This window comes from Mustela erminea, chromosome 1 (genome assembly GCF_009829155.1).
Source record: "Mustela erminea isolate mMusErm1 chromosome 1, mMusErm1.Pri, whole genome shotgun sequence".
Classification (NCBI taxonomy): Eukaryota; Metazoa; Chordata; class Mammalia; order Carnivora; family Mustelidae; genus Mustela; species Mustela erminea.
The window spans coordinates 31,870,821-31,896,379 of NC_045614.1; the positions used below are offsets into that span (position 1 = coordinate 31,870,821).

The following is a 25,559-nucleotide window of genomic DNA, read 5'->3' on the forward strand; positions in this document are numbered from 1 at the left end:
AGTAAAATTGGAAATAAATCCAACAGTTGATGGTGGGGTGAGCTTGAAAGGAGACCTGAGGACTAGAAGGACCCAAAGCCATGAATGCTACCAAGCAATCCAACCAGGGGTTGCATGACCAAATGAGGAGTAACACGATGTGCTTTAGAAAATAACCAAATGAGTCTTTCTTTTTACTATTTCCATCTTTTCAGCAAAAGAACAGAGGTAATTCTAAAATATTGTCTGGCCATTGGAAGAGAGACAATGACCCTAGGAAGAAGGAAATATCAATTTCAGGATCATCTCTCAGCTCAGTGGAAAGGCAACTGGGAAGTGGGGGAGAGTGTGGTCTTGACAGATAACTTCATCTTCCCATTTAAACAGAGAAGAGAAGGGGCTTTCCTTCCAGTGTGTTCCATGGAGCATCCATTGTAGAAAGTGTAAAAGGGTTTTGTAGTCAAATATGTCTGGCCCTCCAAGTTTCCCTTGGAAGTTCACAGCATGTATTAGCAGATTAAAGGCTCTGAGAAGTCCTGTAGTAAAGGACTTTGCTTCAACTCAGTATTTCCCAAACATTCTTGAGCACAGATACCCCTTTTGATGAAACATTAAAGTGTGTCACACTTTGAGAAAACTGAACAACTTCCTGTCAGCTCTGTGAGGATAAAGGCTGTGCCAGTTTGTTCACACTGTACCTGGCAGAGTGAAACAAGGTGCTGGCAAACTATGACCAGTTTTCCAAATGCAGCCCATGGTTTTCACATTTTAAGTAGTTGAGAAAAAATCACAAACAATTACTTCATGACGTGTGAAAGTTCGATAAAATTCAAATTCCAGTGTCCCTAAAAAGTTCTTTTGGAATGTTGCCACAATCACTTGTTTGTGTATGGCTTTTGAATTATAATAACAGAGTTGAGGAATTGTGATAAAGACCAGTATGGCCTACAAAGGCCTAAAATCCTTAACCCTTTGGACTCTTATGGGAAATACTGAATCTAAAATACTTAACCGTCGGATCTTTTAAGTAAAGGTTTATAGAGCCCTGGAGCAGGCAGTTCAATTGTGCAAATGAATGGAAGTCTATTCTTGCCACTTCTGTACCAAGCCATCACGTTTTCCGGGAGGGTCAAGATTATAACTGGTTCTGGAATGGGGTCTTCCTTTTTTTTTATTGGTCTTATTGATCTTCTTTTCTGATCTCTGCTGTAGCTCCGAATTGACTTGAGCTGAGCAACTGCTCCAATTCCAGGTCTCTCCATGCCTCAAACTGTCCCCATTTTGCTTCATGAGAATGTCTTCCAGGCAGTTAACCTCAGGTGGCAATGTCAGGAATAAGAGAAGAAAAGAAATGCGGCAGGGGAGGTGGGTATTAAAATTTGGATGCCTCCGGCTAAAACACTAGGCTTACAAAAGCATCACCCACCATTTTCAGGGAAGGTAAGGGATGAACATGGGTAAGAGGAGGAAAGATGCAAAGGAGCACTTTTGACTGACTTGTAAATATTTTTGATGGAATTTGTAAAATATTTTGATGGAATATTTTGGTGGAATATTTTTTATCAGCCCACTGAGAAAAGACCCAGAACGTGAATTCTAGTTGCTGTAACTCAAACTGAAGAAGCAACACAGAGCAGGAGAGTCAGAAAAGTCAGAATGAGCATGGCACCTGGATGGGTCAGTCTGTTAAGCATCTGCCTTGGGCTCAGGTCATGATCCCAGGATCCTTCTGGGAAGGAACCTGACATCAGGCTCCCTGCTCAGTGGGGAGCCTGCTTCTCCCTCTCCCTCTGCCCCTCTCCTCCTGCTCATGTTTTCTCTCTCTCTCTCTCTCTGTCTCAAATAAATAAAATAAAATATTAAAAAAAAAAAAAAAAAAAAAAAAAAGAGCATGGTTTGAATCCTGGCTCTGCCACTTAAATTCCATGTAACCTTAGGCAACAGACTTAAGTCTTCTGGGAAAGGGACAAAATAGTGTCATGGTGAGAGGCTAAATAAGATGGTTTTTATTTAATAACCACCATTACAAGACTTAAGTCTCTGAATCCTCACCACCACCCTGAAGAAGAAACTTTGATTATCATCCCTATTTTACAGATGAGCAGACTGAGAGAGAGAGAGAGGTGAAGTGTTAGACCCTCAATTTAAACCCAGAAAGTCTCAGCGCACTTGGGTGGTGCAGTCAGTTAAGCATCTGACTCTTGCTTTCAGCTCAGGTCCTGATTTCAGGGTCATGGGGTCGAGCCCCATATCAGGCCTCTCTCTGAGTGGGATATCCGCTGGAGATTCTCTCTCTCCCTTGTCCTCTGCCTCTCCCCCCACTCACATGCTCACACTTTCTCTCTCTCTCTATTTCTCCCTCCCACCCCCACAAATAAATAAATCTTTAAAAATAAGAAAATAGAATAAACCCAGAAAATCTAGTCAGAGCGTCTATGCCCATAACCCCCGGACACATATAGGCTGATCCATGGCAAACATTAGATAAATATCAGTTTTCAAATGCCTCTTAAAATTTAAAAAAACAAGGGCACCTGGGTGGCTTAGAGGGTTAAACCTCTGCCTTCTGCTCACGTCATGATCCCAGGGTCCTGGGATCGAGCCCCGCATCAGGCTCTCTGCTCAGCAGGGACCTGCTTCCCCCTCTCTCTCTGCCTGCCTCTCTGCCTACTTGTGATCTCTGTCTACCAAATAAATAAATAAAAATCTTTTTTAAATTTTTTAAAAACAAGAAAAACATTTTATTAGACTTGTGTTTTCAATACTTGTGTGAAAGGCAGGGCCTCTGGAATCAGACCTCCAATTCCTCGTACACCATTTCCTAACAGGAACCCATGAATATTTATGTGTAGACCGGGCATGCTCTTTCCATCCCCAGTGTCAGGGTCATCTGTAAAATGAAGATAATGGTGCCTACGTTACGGTGTTGCTTAAGCCCAAGACAATGCCATCAGAGCTCCTATCGAGACTCTGGAATATGGTCACAGACACCGTCTCGTCTGTGACCTTGAAGAGCCTGCCCTGCCTTCTCTGCTCATGAAACCCTGTTCCTTCTTCCCGACCCAACTCAATTCCCCTCCGCAGATTCCCCTGGGTCCCTTGTTGGAGTTCTGCCTCCTTTGGGTTACGGAGGGAGCCTGGTGTGGCCCTGCTTCCCCAGCTCCAGGGAGTTCCGGGGTCAGCAGGGATGACTACCTCACCTCGGATGGAAGTTCACAAGATCCCACCTGAAAACGCCACCAACGGACATAACTGGATCTTTCCGTTTCCCTAAGGAGTCTGCCAATTGTTCAGCCACACAGTTTGATATTTTAATGCAAGGACATGAGTCCTCCCTCTGCTCATCCCGTCTAATAATCCCTGAGGATCACAGGGGCGAGCAGACCTCCCCACCTCTCTCCAGCACCCCGTCCTCTCGGCTCCCGCATGCCAGCCCTCCTTCTCGCAAACTTGCTGATTCATGCTTGTTATTCTTTTGGCCAGGAGGGTCCTTCCTCTCCTTACTCTTCACCTGGCTCACTCTTCTGTGTCCTTCAAGGAACCCCTGTGACAAGGTCACCTGCCCCCTCGGGCTGCCCTCATGGCACCAGCACACTTGCACAACCCCGTGCCTACATGGCGTCTCTTGCCTGTCTCTCCCCCTTAGATCAGCACTGCCCAAGAGAAGCAAAATGCAGGTCAGAGATGTCATTTTAAACGGTCTTGCAGCCACATTTTTAAAAATGAAAAGATGCAGATTAAATTAATTTTATTCACCTAGCCTATTTAACCCAATATCCAAATATGACCATTTCAACATACTGATATAAAAAGTTACTAAAGGTGTGTTTTTCTTCCTCTTTTTTTATACTAAGTCTTAAAAATCCAGTATGTAGGATTGTTTATACCTACAGCACAAATCAGTTTGGGCCAGCCACATGACAGGTGCTCAATAGCCACATGTGGCCTGTGGCTCTCACAGTGGACGGCTTGGCGCTATACTGTAAGGCCCCTGAGGGCCGAGAACACAGGTTCTTACTGCAGTATCCACAGTAGCAGACTAGGCTTGGCTCAAAGTAAGAGCCAAATAAACATTTGGTTTAAAAAAACAAAAAAACAAAAAAACACGGGGGGACACCTGGATGTCTCAGTTGGTTAAGCCTCTCTGCCTTCGGCTCAGGCCATGATCCCAGGGTCCTGGGATGGAGTCCCACATCGGGCTCCTTGCTCAGTGGGGAGCCTGCTTCTCTCTCTGCCTCTGCCTGCTTGTGTTCTCCCTCTCTCTCTCTCTCTGAGAAAAATAAAAAAAAATAAATAAAATCTTTTTTTAAAAAAAGTATAAAAAGATCAAATTCTTAAAAATAATTTAAAAAAATTATTGGTACAGAGCAAGAAGTAGAGGCCCCGGGAGAAGAAGTGACTGACCCAAGGTCACAGGACTAATTAATAATAATCCACTGCTGGCCCCCGGCTGGAGCCAGATGGCCCCAGTGCCTGCTGGAAACTGTAGGCGTCTCTCCGTCAGTCCTTCCCTCTGGGTGCCCACGCACGCCCAGAGGTCATCCCAGAGCATCTTTATTAAAAACGTCACCTTGAAAGACAGAAGTTTGATTTTGTGAGAAAAGTTTTCTATTACTTTGTAAATCCTAGAGCCGGGTAGGGATTCTGTAAGCGGCCTTAGCGCGCCCTGCTCTTCCTGCCACAGATGTTATTTTGAAGCTCTCTGTACAGCTACGGTATTACCGGCAGAGATTTCCTTCAGGATTCAGCCTTCGGTTTCTCTAGATGAGGCTGCGGAGTGAGTCAGGGCGAGCACCACCTCCCCAGGCTGGAGCGGGGGTGACGCAGGCGTGGGGATCCGTGGGCAGGGGGGAGGGGACTGGGCTGGCAAATCGGGGGGGGGGGGGTGCACAGCTCACCCTCCCGACCTTGTTCCCGCTGAAAAATCCAAGTTCGGGTAGGCCTGAGAAGTCATTCTCCTTCAGAAGGTTACATTTTAAGTGAAGGGACAGTCGTTGCCAAAAAAAAAAAAAAAAAGGAAATTATAGACGCAAAAAATACGAACTCAGACTATGTTTGTAAGTAGAATAAAAAGAGTGACACAACGATATCACAATACAATCCCATTGACGTTATGAAATTTATTTTTCAGGGCAACCAGGTGGCTCAGTTGGTAAGCGTCTCTGCCTTCAGCTCAGGTCATGATCCTAGGGTCCTCAGATCGAGGCCCCCTGTGGGCTCCTTGCTCAGCAGGAAGCCTGCTTCTCTCTCTCCCACTCTCCCTGCTTGTGTTCCCTCTCTCGCTGTATCTCTGTCTGTCAAATAAATAAATAAAATCTTTAAAAATAAATAAATAAAATAAAATTTATTTTTCACTTGCATATGTTACAAGAAAGAGATCCAGAAGATAATTTTCTTGAAATATTATAGCTCTCATTAGGGGGTAAAAAGTATGAATGATGTTTTATTTTCTTTACTCATGAGTCATCTTCAATGGATGCATTATAGGTGTAAAAAGGGAGAAAGTGAAAATTTTAAAGGAAACAAGTCTATGCACACACATATACATTCCCATCTGATCCCAAATGTCAATGATATTTAAGTGCTAATTATTTTTGCAAGTTCCCATGAAACTCATTGTTGCTTTAGCTTTTAAGTAATTTGCCCCTTCCATGCTCAAATAAGGTCGGGGACAGAAAACCAGTCCTCCAGGCTTGCAAACAGCTGAGGAATGCAGCCTCCCCTGGTGTGTAAACAGAAACCAGGGCGTGGGAGTCAGAGGCTGGTCCTGAGAGATTTGGCACAGATGCCAGAAGTCTTCTCAGGAACCGAGGCTTATTAACTAGGAAACTGGGGAGCGGCCCATCTTTCTTCTATGTTGGTGATGACTCATTCAAAGAGCCATTGGCCCACAGCAGAATGGGGATCAGGGCCTAGGAAGAAGGGATATTTCCAAACCTGCTAAGAGTTTCATTTTCCCTACCTGGGTGCTTCCTCCCCAGGCACAGTCTTAGACCCCTGGTTCTCAACCAGGTAGATTTTGCCCTCAGGGAGACATCAGGCAATGTCTGAAGATAACTCAACATCCTACAATGCCAGGAAGGCCCTCTACAACAAAAAATCCCTCAGCCCCTTCATGTCAATGGTGCCAAGGTGAGTAAACCCTCTCTTAGACAATGAAGGAAATTATTTGACTGTTTTGAAGGAAGGCATGTGTTTTGCTGAAGTGAGTCAGATCACCCGCTGACACCTGGCTGTGTTCTCCATGGCCTGCAGGCCAGCGGAGGATCTGGGAATTGTTTATCTCTAGAAATCATTGTCATGTTTTGAATATTTTGATTATACCACCTATCCCTGTGGATTGGCCTAGAGAAAAATAGGCATGGAACATGAGCTTCCTTCCACATGCCAGCTCCAATCCACTGAAGGGAACTGCCAGGTGGGGTTCTCTGGAAACAGATCTTGAGATGGGGTCTGGGTATGAGATGTTTATTAGGGATCAAACCCATGACAAGAAGGCAAAGAAGCAGGATGGGGCAGAGGGAGAAGACAAAGCACAAACCAAGCCAGACAAAGCTTCAGCCAACCTGGGGGTCCAAGCGGGGGAGGCTCTGTGGCTGGTCTTTCCCATTGGAGCTGACAGTGCACTGCAACTGAAACTGAAACTGACCACCCACTCTCCCAGCCACGCACCCCTGGCAGAGTCACTAGGTAAAGGCTGCCCCAGAAAGGACATGACTTCCAAGCCCGGGGTGCTCTGCAGCTGAGGCTGACCTCAAAGATGCTGACAGCTGGACGGTCTGCTCACCACACTCCCTGCAGCTGGACAGCAACTCCTCACTTAAGAGGGAACTGGAGTGGGGGGCACATTTCCACGTCTATCATGGGGCACATCCACACTCGGCACAAAGGCGTGCTGCAGTCCATGAACAATGTCTACCTTGGTCCAAGCACAGAACGAACAGCAAGATCTATGCCAGGTGTTTGGCAGCCCAGCATTATAAAAAGGGACTGACGGCTAAGGCTGATAATTGCAGTATCATGATGGTATTTGAAAATAAACAGGGTCTGGAAGAAAACCCAAAACCGTATATGTCAAACGGGGAGTGGAACCTGCCTGCCATCTAGTTAACTATTGATTGGGCTGGATTAAAAAGGGAAACATTCCTTTGGTTTCTGATATGAAATTTCACCTTCCTTTGTTTATTCCACATTCACTCATTAAGTATGCACTGTGTGCCAAGCATAGGGCTTGACGCTGGAACGCAACAGAGAAGTAAGTCGTAAGTAATGGATAATGTCCTGAAATTGTTGAGTTTGCCCTTCTTGACTGATGAATTTGGCTTTGACCCAATTAATTAGGTCTGTGCCACCAGCTCCATGGGCTCCTTCGGTCTCTTCGGCTGAGCCAGGGTTGCCCAGTACTACAATAATGAAGCCTTTGCAGTTCTAACTAACCCTTTGCTATGCCTCTATTAGCTTTGACCTTGGAAGTCAAGTAAGAAGGGTTTACTGCCATAGCTACAGCATTTCTTGGTCTAGATTAAAACAACTGAATTCTGCCTTGGAAGGAGAGAATAAATGTGCTGGTGGGGAAAGTTTGAGGGTCCAGCATATTGTTTGAGCCAGAAAGTTCACAGAGTTAATAACAGCAACAGTGCTAGTGGCTAGGAAGAGTACTCGTAGTAGTAGTTATAATTACAATAAGTATAATGGATGACCTATCTCAAACACTATGTATCCGATGTTTTAATAATCTTTTTATTTAAGTGGAGTAGAACTTCCATATGGATTTCTTGAAACTAAAAACATGAGAGAGGTAACGCACTCAACCGATAGTCTTTGTCCTCAAGTCTTGCCTAAGATCAGGTAGGTTGGTGTCTCTTGAGACACAGCATAATGCCAAACAGAAGCTTGTCCAATAAACACAAATTAAATTTGTTTTAGATCCCGTGGAGTCCCTGGACTGGCCCTCTAGTCATGTGTCCCAGCAAGCAATGTTTGCAATACATCAAGAACATAATAAAACTGCCAATTTTTCTTATTTAAAGCCATCCACAGTGAGTTTATATGACGAGCTACCACAGTGAGATACAGTTAATTACATTCCCAGGTAATTTTGATCCAAAAGGGATCATTTTGCTTTTTCCAACTGAAAATAAATCATTTATTATAGATGAAGGAACGTAATTTTGGAGCTGGATGAAATATAAGTTAACAATAATGAATGGAAGCAATTATGCAGATGGTATGGTTCAGAATACGTTCCTTATCAGCTCGTAAGAAGATGCCTGTTTCCTCTGAGGGGGTTTCTGAATGAGGGAAAAACATGTTTCTGAATTATTTAGCTTAGATTTCACACTGTCAGCTGGATTGCCTCTTTGCTGCAATAAAATAACTCTAATAATTATTGTTACTGCACAAAGGAAAGAGTTGCCTGGTAGGTAGTGAGTTCCCCGTCATGAAGACATTTAAGCAAACCCACTGTCAATGCTGAACATGTCGTAGGGTAAATTCTTCTCAATTAGTCTATTAGATAAGGATTTGACTAGACTATTTTGAGAGTAATTCATTTAATTCCCTGCTGAGCAGAGAGCCCGATGCGGGACTCGATTCCAAGACCCTGAGATCATGACCTGAGCTGAAGGCAGCGGCTTAACCCACTGAGCCACCCAGGCGCCCTACAGCTTCGTCTTCTTGAGATTTCTATCAGCTCTCAGCTCTCTCTTTCTCACCTTTTTAATGTTTCCTTGGTCTCAATTTTTTTTTTTTTAAAGAGAGAGAGAGTGCATGTGTGCATGTACAGTAGCAAGGTGGGAAGAGGGAGGGGAAGAAGCTTTAGCTGGCACGTCTCGTCTCAATTTTTAAATGACACCTATTTATGGGTGTGAGTTTTTTTTTAAATATAGAAAGAAATAGGGATGCCTGGGTGACTCAGTCAGTTAAGCTTCCGACTTTTGCTTTGGCTCAGGTCAGGATCTCAGGGTCTTGACATCCAGCTCCCAGTCGGTCTCCGGGCTCAGCTGGGCATCTGCTTGAGATTCTCCCTCTCCCTCTGCCCTTCCACCTGCTCATACATGCTGTTTCTGTAAAATAAATAAATAAAATCTTAGAAATAAATACATAAACCTACAGAGAAATATAAAAAAGAATATCCCACCTTCTTTCTGGCATCAGGTACTGCTGTGTAATAAACTAGTAGCTCCAAACAGCAGTCACTGATTGTTGTAGCTCACATGTGTGAGGGTCGGCTAAAGGCTGGCTGATCGAGGCTGGCCTCACCGGGGTAGTTTCGCTCCTGCAGGCCAGACTCCCACATCTCTTGGTGGGAGCAGCTTCCGATGGTAGGTAGATAAGGCATGGAGGGAGTCACTGATCATCTGCCAAGAACTGTTTCCCTCTGAACCACGAGAGAACTGCAGACCCTGGGAGAGCCTGACTGCATCGTGCGGAGAGAGGCAGGATCCCACTCTTGGGGACCAGGCTCCCTGGGCTCCCTACCGCCAGAGAGAGCAGGACATTACCCAAAAAGGGGGTGTCAGATCTTCTGGATGCCCAGACAACTGCAGAAGCCTGGAAAGCATGTGGGATAAGGTTCTCTCTTACTGGAATTGAGGGGCCTGGAGAAGCCCCATTGTCACTGTGAGGGCCTATTTAGCCGGAGCGATTCCATCCAGTTAAACAGTGATTTTGTTGTTTATGCAGTAAAACTTAAACTGACCCTGCCCCCCCTCCCCCACCAAGGAACTTACTTAAAAGCAAGTCTGGGAAACCAATCTCAGGTAACAAAGCCCAAATACAGGGGCAAGTCAGGCCAGGTGGAGACATCCAATCAGTGGGGCGCATACTGTCTCCCTAGCTACCAAGGAGTGTGGGTCCCGCCTTTTGGGTACCAATTCTGACCAAGGTGATAGGCTAGTTCAAATATCTACTATAGGGTAAATTGTAATTCAGCCGGTCACTTATGTATGACCTAGCATGACTGTGCAGATGCCCTTAAAAGCTAGTCTGTAAGGCGGAGAGAGGTCACCTCTTTGTAAGAGACAGCCCTGACCGGTCAGTTTGATTCTTGATGCTTGGCATGAAATAAAGCTTTGCTTGACCTTCGCTTTGTATCAGTCTCGATCCTTTGATCACGGACCCATTATTGGGAGACCTAACAGTCACAAGGGAGGTGGTGGCCTACTGCTGCTAGACCTTCAGTCCACAGAGGAAGGGACAGCAGCGCCTCCACGCTGGCCTGAGAAAGCCCACAGCACTTCCGCCTCGGCCCCAGAACAGACGGAAGAAAATGACACAAAGCACAAGGGGCCCAAGCATCTAAGGGAGCCGGGAATGTGAGGAAGAAGAAGCCAGTGTTCGGAACAGACCTCTACTGCAAGGAGACAGACACAACTCCAACACACGCAGGACCGAGAATCCTGTGTAATGCGCACACTTTCCCTACACACACACACACACACACACACACACACACATGCACGCACCCCTTCTTGGCACTAAAAATATAATCTTCAAACTTAAAAAAAAATCACTTCATGGGCTGACCCCGAGGGTGGTCACTGCTGAGACTGAAATTAGTGACCTGGAAGACCCAGAGGAAGAACTCTTCGAAAAGACAGAGCAGTGATCTCCTGGGTGAGAGTCTCGAGAGAACAGATAAGAGATTTAGCAGCTAAGTCCTGGAGACCTAAATGGAGAATAATCGACTTCTCGAGGAGAGAAAGAGACAGGCTTCCGAAGAGCAACAATAATTATACAAATCAAGAAGGAAAATACCCCCAGCAGGAGGAAGTGCTGAGCCGAGTTTCTAGTTGATTTGAAAGAAAAGCCTCAGACCTCTTCAAAAATTCCGGAAGAAAGTATTAAGGAAAGAAATGAATGTCCTACATTCCCACCACAAGATAATCCCTACTTACATTATTAATAAAATGGAAATGACATGTATGCAACATTAGAAAATTCAATGGTCCCCCAAACTGAAAAGTCAGCTCTCCCTTCCTCTGCATTCCCCATTCTCCCCCAGACTTTCTCTAGAAAGGTAATCCCTGCTACCCGTTCCCTGTGAATTCTCACCACCCCCCAAGGTTGTGCATAGATACATCCGTAGAGATATTCATCTTTATCTATGTTTGTTCATAAAAAGTCTGCAGTTTCTTAAACTTTACCACCGAATATATCTTCCATATCAATATATACCTCATTCTTTTTTTTTTCTTTTAAATTTACCTATTTATCTGACAGACAGAGATCACAAGTAGGCAGAGAAGCAGGCAGAGAGAAGCAGGAGGAAGCAGGCTCCCTGCTGAACAGAGAGCCCAATGTGGGGCTCTATCCCAGGACCCCGGGATCATGACTTGAGCCGAAGGCAGAGGCTCTAACCCACTGAGCCACCCGGGCACCCCTACTTCATTCTTTTTAATAACCAATTCTTTTTAATAATGTGGGCATGATGTGATTTCCCAAAGATCCTTTATTCACACACTCTTTAGTTTCATCCCAGTTATTCTGCTCTTGCAAACAAGGCTGCCATTAGCAGCCATCTTAAAAAGATTTTTTTTTTTTTAATATACAGGGAAATTCCAAGCAGTGAAATTACCAGGCCAAAGGTACCTTGCTTTTTTTTTTTTTAATATTTTATCTATTTGACAGAGAGATCACAAGTAGGCAGAGAGGCAGGCAGAGAGAAGAGGGGGAAGCAGGCTCCCCGCTAAGCAGAGAGCCCGATGCAGAGCTCAATCCCAGGACCCAGAGATCATGACCTGAGCTGAAGGCAGAGGCTTAACCCACTGAGCCACCCAGGTACCCCAGTACTTGCATTTTTATTGATTAAATGTCTTGAAACATTCTTGGCACAGGGTAGGTACTCAATGAATTTTTCTTCAAAGTAAAACGGTCGTATCATTCATCAGGAAGATTGCATCAACTTATATTCCATATTAAAGGCTTTTTATGTCGTTGTTCTTTGTAGCACGGTGCCCACCCCAAAGGATATGTGTGTCTTCTTTGCCCTAGAACATGCAAAGACAATCTTATTGGAAGAAAGTCTTTCCAGGTGTGAGTAAGTGAAGGATCTTGAGATGAGAAGATCGTCGCAGATTATCCAGGAACAAGCGTCCTTCTAAGAGGAAGAGGGAGGAAAATCAGGCAAGGAGATGGCCATGTGGAGACAGAGATGAAGGGTAAGCGGCCACACGCCCGAGAATGCCAGGAGAGCCCCCAGAAGCTGGGAGAGCCAAGGAATGCCTTCTCCCCCAGAGCCTCCAGAGAAGGGGGCCCTGGCGACTTTTTGACTGGAGAATTCTAGCTTCCAGAATTCTTGATGGTAATTTGGGATGGCAGCCTCAGGAAGCTCATCCCACCGTTAATATTAAGCTGAGCCTGTTGATACAACAGAAACAAGTATCTGAAGTTTGGAGGCAGACAGATTATGACCCAATAGAGAGGTCACATTCCCCGTCCTGCCCCTGAGAGCAGCCCTCTTCGGCCTCCCCAAACCCCTCCCCTGTTGCTGCCTCCAGCTCCTCTGTTCGCTCTTGGCCATGCCTGAAACTGAGACCCCAAACAACCAAATAAAACAGAAAGCAAACATCCACTTACCAAGTTTTCTTGGTTTGGGTACAGGCAGATTTAATTCTAATTGATCCAATCCAGACTTTGAAAAACAAGTTTATAAAATACTTTTTTTTTTTTCCCCCTTCAAAGCTCAGGTGGTGGCAGATGGAGAGCCACACATCTACATCCCATCTCATCGGAACTGATCCAGTGAGAGTCTTGCTGGAGAGGGAAGAGCCTTTTCCCAGACAGCCTTTGGTCTCTCCCCTGGTGGAGAAGGATGCCATCTGGAACAAGGCGGTCTCCTCCTTTCGCAGAAGTCGCAGAGCTAATTACCAACCATTCCAGTGCACGTTGGCTTAGAACCACGGCGTGACCCCCTCTGTATTCCAAGCTTCTGCTCTCTCCGTGGCCAATTTTGACTTAATGAATCTAATCCTGTTTTACACGTAAATAGTGCTTACAGTTCAAATACCGTTGCCAAATGTAGAAGCTCGAATGCTTTATGTTCTTTCTCACAACAAAGCTATAAGATCAGAATAGGGCAGGAATAAACGTACCCATTCTCAAGAAGAGGAAAGCTGAATGTCGGGGAGGCTACACGACTTACCCAAGCTCCAGACTTCAAATTCACTGAGGTCCTCCACACCATAATGCCTCCTGAGGATGGACCCTTATGAGCTAGACATCAATTTAAAATGAGCTTATTTGGGCACCTGGGTGGCTCAGTGGGTTAAGCCTCTGCCTTCGGCTCAGGTCATGATCTCAGGGTCCTGGGATCAAGTCCCGCATCGGGCTCTCTGCTGGGCAGGGAGCCTGATACCTCCTCCTCTCTCTCTCTGCCTGCCTCTCTGCCTACTTGTGATCTCTGTCTGTCAAATAAATAAATAAAATCTTTTAAATAAATAAAATAAAATAAAACAAAATGAGTTTATTTATTTTCAGGTACCCTCTCTTGTTGGGAGGTGGGGTATCTCTGGACTGAGAAGAAATCCTCTGTGTGTCCACATGCAAAGGGGGATAAATATCTAGGCATTTCTGATCATCCAAACCCCCATTATCCTCTTGACTCAAATCCATTGCTCATGGTGCATTTTACTTTGAAGAAAATTCCTTAAAAAAATATATCCTAAGTTGGATTCTATTTGGAGTTAAACATGGACTTAGCCTCTACCATCAGCATCCCGTTTCTTGCTATGTCATGTCTTCTGACATCCAGGGAGGGAGAACATCAGAGACTTCATAATTATTTATAAGCTTATTTGTCTAAGTGCATAGCTATGAAAAGACTGGAATTAGACATTTCCTTGGCAAGTCATTAATAAGTAAAGTTTTCAGGTGGTCATTCTCCGTAGTGTTATTAAAAAAAATTAAAAGCAAGATCAATTGTGCTTCTTAAAAATTCTGGAAGAAAAAAATATCCCCTCATTTTTTATGACTACCAGAAACCCTAAAAATTATTTTCTGAAGATAATTCCCATTTCTGTTCTGTGGGTCAAAGGAGTAGCAAACAATTTGAATTAAAGGCAAGAAATCTAAAAAGTCATCTATTCAAATTCATTTACTCACCAAATAGGCATGGCAGCCCCACTGTGTGCCAAGCGTGGGTTGGGACTTTTGTGGTGAGCAAACAAAATCTCAGGTTGTAACAAGCATAAGTTCCACTGGCCAAAGTCAATGAATGCCTATCCGTCCAATCTCTAGTTTTCCACCAAACCCAGAGACTGTAGGCTGACCCCTCCTGGCACCCTGACCGAGACACCTTGAATTAGTAGGTTAAAAACACAAATGAAGCAGCTAATCTCACATCCACAATTTAATTTTAGATAGCCAAGTTTTTAAAAATGCCCACAATGGGAAAATGCACACAGAAAACCATCATTCAGAGACCCAGGAAAATTCTCTTCTTGCGTAGGAGTTTTTAAGGATGTAGACTCCTCAGAGAGGTAGGCCTCTGGGAGGAAGTATATGTTTGCCATGCGCTCCTCTTGGTGCCTGGGGGCCCCTTCCACTTTCTTGCACCTGTTCTGCTGTTATATTTATGTGCATTCCTGGAGACTGTGGGGAGGAGAAACAAAACACAGAGAAAGTGAGTTATGATGAACTTGCGAAACTTTTATTCATCCCACGAAGTGTTTACTGAGCATTTGCTAGATAGCCGGCGCAGTGATGAGTTGCTTGTCTTCTCAAATCGTACTCTGTTACCAAAGGAACAACTAGAAGCGAAACTTGAAGCAGCATGTGATTTCACATGCATTGAAAATTGCCTCTTTAGCACGAGAGAGCTCTTTTATGGAAAAGAAACCATCCTTCTTCTTGACCGTGATAGTGGTTACATGAATCTGTATAGGTGATCAGACGTTCTAACACTAATAGACACAGACATATAAGGAAATAAGTGACTGCAAAAACTGGTCAAATCTGAGTAAAGTCTATAGTCTGGTTAATGGTCTTGTACCAATGTCAATTCTCCTGGCTTGGGTTATGAAACACGTTGCCTTTTGGGGGAGCTAGGTGATAGGTTCGTAGTACCTCTCCATACCAGCGTTTGCATTTTCTTGTGAGTCTATAATTGTTTAAAAATCAGAAGTTCATGAAAGAACATGTCAAGCTATTTTTTTAAGGTATTGTGCCTTACACAGTGTCTGAGTGTTAAATAACCAACCCTTTTATAGAAACAGGAACAAAATAAGGGTACTCTACAAGAGAAAAGAAACAAAATGGGAAACAAGTCCTGAAATAATAGGAAGTCAACCAATTGTTTCTTAGGTGACTAGTATGTAATTAACAAATAAAATAATAATAACAACAATAATAGCTGGGTATTTACTATACTATTTACGACATGCAGAGTCATTGAATCCACTCAACATCCTTGTGAGATGTTATATATATGTTCTGAGCCACACTTTAGAGATAAGGAAACTGAGGCACAGAGATATTAAGTAACTTGCCTGTGCCACACGATTTGTAAGTGAAATACTTAGATCTATCCTGCTACGGAGCTCTAAATACCAACCACCTAGGGTAGGGGACCAATGACTTCTTTTACTTTGATTAAGCTCTATGAATAAAACAATGCCTTATGCATCACATTCTGGGATCCAGGGGACATGGGACCAATGCTGGTGTGTTCCGACATCTATAGCAAAACTTGTCTTTATTTTAAAAGATTTCTCTTCTCTAAGTGTCACGTAACATTTCAATGTGCTGAGTCCACTCTCAAAAACCCACTGATTTATGAAAAGCAATTCTTAACCCAAGGCCACTGAGCGAGGTTGGAATGTACTTCCCTGGCAAAGCCCTCCCCTGACCAAAAAAATCTGTGTCCTCACTCAATAGTGCATGTTGGAACTTGACAACTAATTACTGAGTCACACATTGAATATCCATCTTCAAAATAAGCCCAATGCATTGGTCTCAATATGCAGTAACTATGTCCTCCATACTGAGAAGACCGACGGGGCTGAATGTCAGTCCAACGTTGAATGGGCAAAAAGTGGTTCAGTCATTGATCTTACCTTCCTGGCTCTTGAATGGTTTGTTTTAGGACAGAGTCTCATTATGCAAAGTGTAATGAATCACTAATTCATTCACATGGTTCAGGACCTAAAATGCAAAATGGGCTGAATCAAAAGATACCTAAGCATTATACCTGAATCAATGGCTTCTCATCCAAATCAGTCTCATACACAGTAATTTCCTTCTAAAAAACACAAACTGGTAACGATAAATGTTGTTTGGTAAAATTTGTTTTAATGCATATTGAGTACTGTAAGCAGATGACCTCTTACAAATCACCTCATCTTCCTGGAGTGCAGGGGGCTTGAAGCCTAGGCTCCAGAAACTTCTAGCTATTCTTGCCTTCTCCCAGCTTTATCTCCACAACCATCTGCTCACCATGCCCTCTCTCTAACTCAGATCTTTTTACTGATGCAAAGTCTCTTGTGTTGGATGGCAGGTGTTATGGGGCTGAATTGTTTCCACCAAAATCCATATGTTGAAGCCCTAACTCCTAGTACCTCAAAATGTGACTATATTTGGAGATAAGGTCTTTAAAGAGGTAAGGTAAAATGAGGTTGCACAGGGGGAGGGGCTTAATCCAACATGACTGGTCTGTTACCAGAACAAGAGCTCAGGACCCAGACAACACTGATGAGGGACAGCCCCATGAAGACACTGGGGGAAGATGGCCAACTGCAAGCCAATGAGGCCAATGAGAGGGATTTCAGAAGGCAAAAAACCGGCCAACACCTTCAGCTGGAAACTCTATCCTCCATAATTGGGAAAAAATACATTTTGTTGCTTAAGGCACCTGATCTGTGGTACTTTGTTATGGTGGACCTAACCAACCAGGGCAAGAGATTAGCTGGCATCAGTTTCCTAAAGGAAGAGGCAGGGGAAGAAAACATTAAAAGAGAACCAGCTCATGAAAGGATGTTACAGTCAATTGGAACTCGGACAGGAATGCCCTCCGTACATGGGGCAGGTGGAGAGGAAAAAGGAATAAGACTAAAAATTTCCTTTCTTGTTTTCACTCCACATTTATCCTTCCTGGAACCAACCTCACCCCTTTATAGTTGTTTATGTGGATGGTTTAATGAGTAAGCCTCAGCCAATTTCAAGATGGATTACATACTCCGGAGTGTAGGTTTTACCATCTGCTAGGAAACTCTAGGGTTCAAGAGCTTAGCTCTATAGCATATAAAATCTATTTTCAATTCTTACTGTTAAGTAAAGGTAGATAATGCTGGATTTCCATTTGCCTAGAGTTGTTTTCGCGGAACATACATATAATATTGGAGGCAAATTTTTACCTAAGCCAAATTCTAAGACTGGATCCAAAGTCCAAGTGCTGTAATACACAGGAATTCAACATAAGCAAGTAAGGTGAAATTACTTTATTTCTTTTTTATAATACTTGAACAGATTTACTCTATATTTATATGAAAGAACTTTCCATTGGGCAATAATTATGGAGAAAATCTAGTCCTCTTTTTTCCTAAGATCCCAAAATTATACTTACTGTTACTACCTCCAGTTTTTATTCCTACTTCCAGTAGTAATAGTTTCCTTTTGGTTACTATTACCTGTTTTTAAAAAATTAAATAAAACAGGTATCTGATGAGTGGCTTTTATAAAACCACACAATTCTTAATAATCATGTGACAATGAATAATCTGGATCTTACTTGGAACAAACCTTCTTCCTCTGCATCAAAGGAAAATTTGATGAAATATCGGCTTCATTATGCTAACACATGGCAGAAGAGAATTTCAGTTTTTTGGAGCACATGACAATTATCACACCTCTCCCACTCCTGATTTTTTAAAAATGCTTTATGGAGAGTAATAAACAGGTCTCATTAACCATGACCACCCTCCTCATTAAATCATAAATTATCTCTACTTAATTAATACAAATTCATATCCAACTCTATTTTTGAACCCATGGTATTCTGCACCTTGAAGAATTGTTTTTGGACAGTGATGAAAGAAGCTGCATTTTCCTATTTGTTTCTTTGACCTCACATAGATTCAAAGCAAATGCAGAAAGGGCACCCGGATTTATCACCCATCTCCAGGCTGGTTCCCAGTGGTTGTCCAACACCTGCCTGTGAACTGCTGGACTCAAGATAATATAGGACTTGTCTGCTCACAAACTAGCTAGTTTAAAATATAATGGTACATGGGGCACCTGGGTGGCTCAGTGGATTAAGCCTCTGCCTTCAGCTCAGGTCATCATCTCAGGGTCCTGGGATCGAGCCCCGCATCGGGTTCTCTGCTCAGCAGGGAGCCTGTTTCCCCCTCTTTCTCTGCCTGCCTCTCTGCCTGCTTATGATCTCTGTCTGTCAAATAGATAAATAAAATCTTTTTTAAAAAAATAACTGCACAGAAAGTCTGTTTCAGATGTTCAAAGGTAGAACCCAGGAATTCGCTGTTGCTGTTTTTTAAAGAAAACTCTCCAGCTGTTTCCGAGATAGAGTAGGTTTGAAGTGGTGGTAAAAGGGACCATTGAGTTACAAATGCCAAGTCTCTTCCCTGTTTCCCTCAAAAGCAAAGTGAGACAGAGCTCTTAGGGTAGGCTCACCAAACCCAACTGATTACAGTTCTCTCTATCAGGGGCTTAGAAAGAAAGTCTCATACTAGGATTTGGGCTTCGGGCCTTCCTTGGCCACTTTATGACAGCCTTCCATAGTGCTCCTGTATCTCCAGAGCAGAAAACATACCCAAGAAACCAAGTCAGCAGAGCGAAGACGAAAAGGACATCCCAGTCACCAGATTTGTATGCGTTGATAGCTGTGTACAAAATGGTCAGAGCTTCTTCTGGCTGGGAAATGTTATTTCAAAGCAAGCAGAGCATTATTTTATGTTTTCAGGAGGCATCTGTTTATACATAGTAACGTCAGTATAGAGCTGTGGTCCTAGACAGACAGCGGAGTACGGATTCACGATGTACAGATTTTTTAAACACCACAGGTGATTCTGAGGAACACCTGAGCCTAGGAAAAGGCATCAATTTAAGGATCTGAAGACTTGAATTGTATGCAATGGCCACTCTGTGAACTTGAACAAAACCATTCCTCTTCTTTGACCTCCTCTTTGTCATCTATAAAATCAAGAGGTTGAAGTAGGTGGCACCTGAGGTTCTTTTAGGCTTGTATGCCTCTATTATCTGCTCTACGCAGGATAAACCCTTTTGTGCAGCTTGAGAGAACAGTGTGTTCTTGAAAATCAAATATTCTGTGGACAGGTTTATCATCTATGTTGTAAAAAAAAAAAAAAAAAAGCCTCGATTTCAAAGGATAGACGATAATAGACTAGGCTAACTATAAAGGGTACAGATCAGACTTTATCCTTGGGTGACATAGAAGCCATTCTAGAGGTCCTCAGAGGTTTTGCATATCTACTTTTGAAATAACAAAATACCAAAGAGTCTGTTAAACTTCAAAGGATTAGATCAAAGATTAGATGAGATGACAAATATAAGCCACGTAGTAGAGTGTCCAGCACATGGTGGGTGCCCGTTTCTGTGAGTAACAGAGACATGAGAGAATAATGTTGAAAAAAGCCCATTTGTGGAGATTTTTTAACTGATACACTTCACTGACTACTGGGTCTTTCTGGTGGATGGAACTTTAATCAGTGGGGGTCCTCTACGCTCCACCTGCAATGATCCCAAATTCTCTCTCACCCACACGCTTTCCACTCACAGATGCACCCTCCAAAATGTGGCCTGGTGGCTGGATGAGGTAGCGTCCAAGTGGGACGACATATGGATGAACTTGCTGCCCTGAGTAGCCTTTCAGCCTTGCTGGATGAGACTTGAATTTATAGTAGAATATTCTCCACACCCACACCCAAACCCAAATTAAATTCTATAACTTTACTTCAGAACTGGTGATCGGAGAAAGTGACCTGTTGGTCCTCTTCACGTAAATATCCATAATAGCAGTGCCTGTCCTGAGCTTGTTGGCTTGTGCTCGCTTCGGCAGCACATATACTGAGCTTGTTGGCTTATTATCTGTTACGTGTGCCACAAGATGGTACTGCCACTGCAGGTCAGCTCCAGATTCACATTTAAAAAGGATTCTTCACAATTGGAATTTAATTTAATTTTCAAACTTAATTTCACAATTAATTTTGGAGCATTTGAACCTCTAGTTGGGTCAAATCCACAATCATTTCCTTCAAAAGAGATAATTCAAAAACTGTAAGTATTTTAAGATACATTAGAAAGTTTTTTTAAGCTATCTTACATTGCTTTAGAAACACAGTGTGTGTAAATAAATAAGATTTATATTGTTCTCTGAATTTCTATATCTATACAAGGCTTATAATAACATTAAAATCAATAAATGTACATAATAAATTTACTAAATTATATATTACAAGCAATAAATTCAGTTGGTTAGGAAAAACATTGTTTCAAAGATTAAGATCATGAGTTTGATCCCCAAACATGTTCAGCAAACTTCATACTATAACTAAACTACTCTACATAATTGAGTTTCTTTCCTTTATCTTCCACTTAGAGCAATTTTATCCCCACCTCTGGCTTAATGTGGACCAGTATCAAATGGGCTAGTCGGACCACAAGTATCTACTAAGCCTCTACTAAGTTTCAAGTCGAGAGTCAATGACCCTAAGAGACACTACTGTAAATAGGATACACACAGTTCCCACCCTCATGAAACTTACCGTCTAGCAAGAGAAGCAGACATTGAACTAGTTGTTATAATTAACTGGCACTGTGTCTACTGATCACGCTCCTGTTCTTTCAGACACGTGACAGCAGCTCTGACCTCCACGCTCTAGATACTTCTGGTTATACTGTCTTATGATTCCACCGAGTTTTCCATTATAGAACTTGTCATAGGCAATAATTTTATAATTGTTTACAGTACTACTAACGTAGTGAACAAGTTCCACGAATCTAAGATGCAGATCTGACTTGTGCACTACCACGTACTCGTGTCCTGGCACAGATTCAGTCTCCAATAAATTTCTTCCTTATGTCACCAGATGACGAGTGAAGTTTATATGAATGTATGTCAATCCAAAAATAATACAGTCAAAAGCATCTATCTTAGTGAATCTGTATTAGCATCACGTGGAATGGTGGCTGCGGTTTCCAGCCAGTGCCGTGGACGGCAGATTTCATTCCTGTAACTTAACCTTCAGTGTTTCCCGTGGGGCCCAAAGACGCTTCATTGTCCAGCACCATGGAAAACGCGGATAGCTCCACCGTCGGGGGAATGAGATCGGACGTGTGGAAGTGGAAAGAGCTCCTTGAGGATCCCTAATGCCGTAGATACGGAAATAGCTTAATCTTTACAAAACGTAGTTATTTCTAAGATTATAGCATGTTGAAGAGGGGATAACTAATGTCAGTTTTATACAAGCTCATGATTAAAAGAAATAATAAAATTATCCTCCAGAAACCATCTCCAAGTGCATTTCAAAATCCTGTGAATGTCTGTCGTGGCAGTTTAGTTTGAAGCCACTGACGTTTGTGTCAGCAACAGCGTTGTCAAAAATGACTGCCTTACACAGAGAGCGTGCACAGACAGGTGCTTCATCATTCCTGTCTCCAGCGTCAACAGTGACCTGTCAGCAACGAAGGAGGAAAAAACATCGCGTCCACGTCATATGACTATTAATACACGAAATCAGAAATAAGCATCTGGGTAGAGACGGATCATTTAGAATTATTAAATAAAAAGTCTGGAATTTTGAGTTTGAAGCAGTGTTCCCGCAGATCTGAGTTCTGACTGTCAACCAATGAGTCAGTGGTCTTATTATTCCTGGGTCAGCAGTGACCTTCGGTGCAGCCATTAGGGAGAATTTCTGGTTCATTAGAAGAACAGCAGAAAGCTCACAAACTACATAAATGATAGGAAAAGCAGAGCTGAAAAAATGATGCCTCTAAAAATCATAATCCCTCGAGCCCTTGAAAAATCTGTGCTTAATGGCGACCAGACCCTGAGTTGCTTTCTCTTTTGTAACTTAGGGGCCCCCTCTGCCCATTCTCTCAAGCACAATACTTTTTTTTTTTTAAAGTAACAATATGATTACTTCAGAGTATGTTCTGACCTTAATTAGGGGCTGCTATCAGCCTTTTCTAAATTAAAATATGATAAACCGGGAAACTGTGATCTACATGGGAAAAGATCAAAATATCAAGGATTTCAAAATGTCAGTGATGGAATGCCACTCACCCAGAAAGATTATCTGCCCACCTCTTCAATGAGTAACAGCTTCCTCAAACACATTTGTAGAAGAATCCCCACAGTGCTCATATTTGCAAGTATTAGCTTTTTAAAATGTTTTCTGTAATGTTTTAATAACACAGCTAAATTCTTGGGAAATAATTCATTCTCTAATGCTACTTCCAGAGAGGGAATATCGCTATGTGTTCTATTTATTATGTGAAGGGTTTTCATGTGATTTTAGGGAACGTGCGGTATAATGCAAACAGCATAGGACTTAGAATCCTGCAAAATCTTTATTTAAACTTGGATCTTCCACTTGCAAGATCGTCTGTTGGATACAAATGATTTAACCTTGTTTTCCTCGTCTGTGGAAAGGAGATCTCAATCTTCCCTTTCCTGAGATTGTTAGGAGGATATAGTCATCCCAATGAATTTTTTTTTAATTTATATGTATTTATTTGACAGAGAGACAGAATGAGAGAGCGGAGGAGCCACAGAAGGAGAGGGAGAAGCAGGGAGCCCAAAGTCGTTCTCCATCCCAGAACCCCGGGATCATGACCTGAGCCAAAGGCAGATGCTTAACGGACTGAGCCACCCAGGCGCTCCTTTCCTATTGAATATTTATGTGACACTTGCTCTGTGCTAAACACTGATCTACACACAGAAGACACAGTAGTAAACCAGAGTCCCTGCACTACTGCAATTTATTTTCTAGAAGAGGAGACAAAGCAATAAATAAATCAACAAATACATACATTGGGGCACCTGGGTGGCTCAGTGGGTTAAAGCCTTTGCCTTCGGCTCAGGTCATGATCCCAGGGTCCTGGGATCGAGCCCCGCGTCGGGCTCTCTGCTCAGTGGGGAGCCTGCTTCCTCCTCTCTCTGCCTGCTTCTCTGTGATCTCTGTCTGTCAAATAAATAAATAAAATCTTTAAAATTTAAAAAAAAACAAATACATACATTATGCAATGTCATATGGAAACTGGCAGGCAGAGAGCAGCTGATGGAGTGTTTAACGGAGTGTTCAGAGAAGTGCTTTCTTCTTTCACTCCCTTCTATCGCCTTCCTTCTTCCCCATACTGAACCATGTCCTTACAGTAAGTATCTTCACAGAATATGGGGTCTTTGGTCATAGGGTTTGGTTTTTTTTGTTTTTTGTTTTTTTTTTTGAAGATTTTATTTACTTATTTGACAGAGGGAAAGAGATCACAAGTAGGCAGGCAGGGGCCACGGGGGTGGGGGCAGGAAGCAGGCTCCCCACTGAGCAGAGAGCTGGGGCTTGATCCCAGGACCCTGGGATCACAACCCAAGCCAAAGGCAGAGGCTTAACCCACTGAGCCAACCAGGTGCCCCAATCATAGGGTTTTGACTTGCATAACTGATATTGTGCTCTCAGGGGTTCCCTGCCCCTTTCTCACAGGGAGACTGTGAGTCACATGGCTCTCTGGAGGACAAGTGTTACAGCCTGGGGCAGAGGTTCTGAGGTGTAAACATGCATTGGTATGTGGAAGAAACAGCAGGAAGTCCACGCAGCTGCACTGAAGTCAGAGAGAGAGAACTAGGAACACGACGAGAAGAGGGAGCCGGGGTGCAGATCACACAAGGCACTGCAGACCTTCACGGTGGCACTGGAGCGTGTGCTAAATGGGATGGGAAGCCGGTGGAGAGTTTTGAGGAAGAGGCTGACTCGTCTCTTTGAGGGGATCGCTCTGGCCACTATGTCGAGGGTAGACTGTTAAGGGCACAAGGGCAAGGGAGCTTCTAGTTAGGAGGCGGCAGCGCTAGACCAGGTAAAACCTTTGTGATGGGACGATGGAAGCCCAACCAATGTGTTCACTGTGGATGGGTGAAGAGTGGAAGCATTTAGGAAATATATATATATATTTTTTTAAGATTTTTATTTATTTATTTGAGAGAGTAAGAGAAATAGACTTGCTGAACAGAGAGCCCAACATGGGGCTCGATCCCAGGACAGCGAGGTCATGACCTGAGCCAAAGGCAGAAGCTTCACCGACTGAGCCACCCAGGCATCCCAGATCTATTTTGAAAGTAGAGTCAACAGGGTTTGCTGATGGATTAGTGACATAGTTTAGGGTATATGATATGATTAAGTGTCCAGCATTAATCCTTCCTCCTCTTCTAGCTGGGTAAACTCTAATATGCCACTTAGCTTCTAAGACTTGGAAACAAAATTCTTCTACCTCTAGAAGGGAGTATCAGTAACTACCTCATGGGATGGCCTTGACAGCACTTGGCCTTTATGAGGTTCTCAGAGGGTGGGTGATAATAATGTTGGTGATGACAACATTATTGTCATCAATAATGATGGTGGATTCCCCAACTTTGGGGTCTAAAGAGCCATCCTCCTTTTCTGAACTTGAAAGTCACACATATCTATACCATCAATTTACTTGCTATATGGCTTTTAACTTTTCACATGTTAAAATATTTAAGCTCCCTGAAGGCAGATATGCTGTCTTACAGTTCTTTGTAAGCCAAGATGTAACACCTAGTAAATATTTATTAAAAGGACGAGGGGAGAGGCTCCTGACCCAGTCAATTAAGCCTCAGACTCTTGATTTCAGCACAGGTCATAATCTCATGGGTTTTGAGATCCAGCCCCCTGCCAGGCTCCATACTCAGTGCAGAGTCTGCTTGAGATTCTCTGCCTCTCCCTCTCTTTTCTGCCCCTCCCCTGTCTTGTATACTCGTGTGGGCTCTCTGTTTCTCTCTCTCTCTCAAATAAACAAATAAGCAAAATCTTCATTTAAAAAAAAAGGGGGAATGAGCAAGTTCCTGCTTTATCTTTAGATCAATCACAAATTCTTTTTGTAAGAACAGAGTCACTTGAAGTTGTTTTTTTATTCCCTGCTTTCCCCTCTTATTTGTAATAAGTGAATGATCATTGCAAGTGGTGTCATTCTATACAATTTGGGGAGTTCATGTCTACAAGAAAAACTGCCACAGATACTAGGTATAAAGCACACTCTCAGAGGTATCTTCCTGAGACAACAAAGCCATATAATCCCGTCCACATGACTGTAGTTCAGTCCCCATGAAAGTCATTCTGGTAATGTGAACGGGTCTGACGTTTGCCTCACAATGACACACTCAGGAAACCTAATCACTGCATAAGCAGCAAGCCAGGGGCTCTGTACAGTAACAGGAAATGGACTGTGAGTCATCAGACCGGATGGGGACCTTATAGTTCTTCAATCCTACTGCTGCCTCTACACTGATGAAAAACCTTATTGTCATGACTAACACATACCACATCATTACAGCACTGGTCACTCTGACGTCTTTCAAGAGTCCTTCGATGTTGTTAAAA

General features: G+C 43.1%; 1 long non-coding RNA gene across 1 annotated transcript; it reads left to right on the forward strand.

The window, feature by feature from the left end:
• Positions 1-5,781: 5,781 nt before the first annotated feature.
• Positions 5,782-13,246, forward strand: LOC116600620. Its single transcript, XR_004289734.1, has 3 exons — positions 5,782-6,111; positions 11,930-12,140; positions 12,664-13,246. It is a non-coding gene; the product is annotated as an uncharacterized LOC116600620 (long non-coding RNA).
• The last annotated feature ends 12,313 nt before the right edge of the window (positions 13,247-25,559 follow it).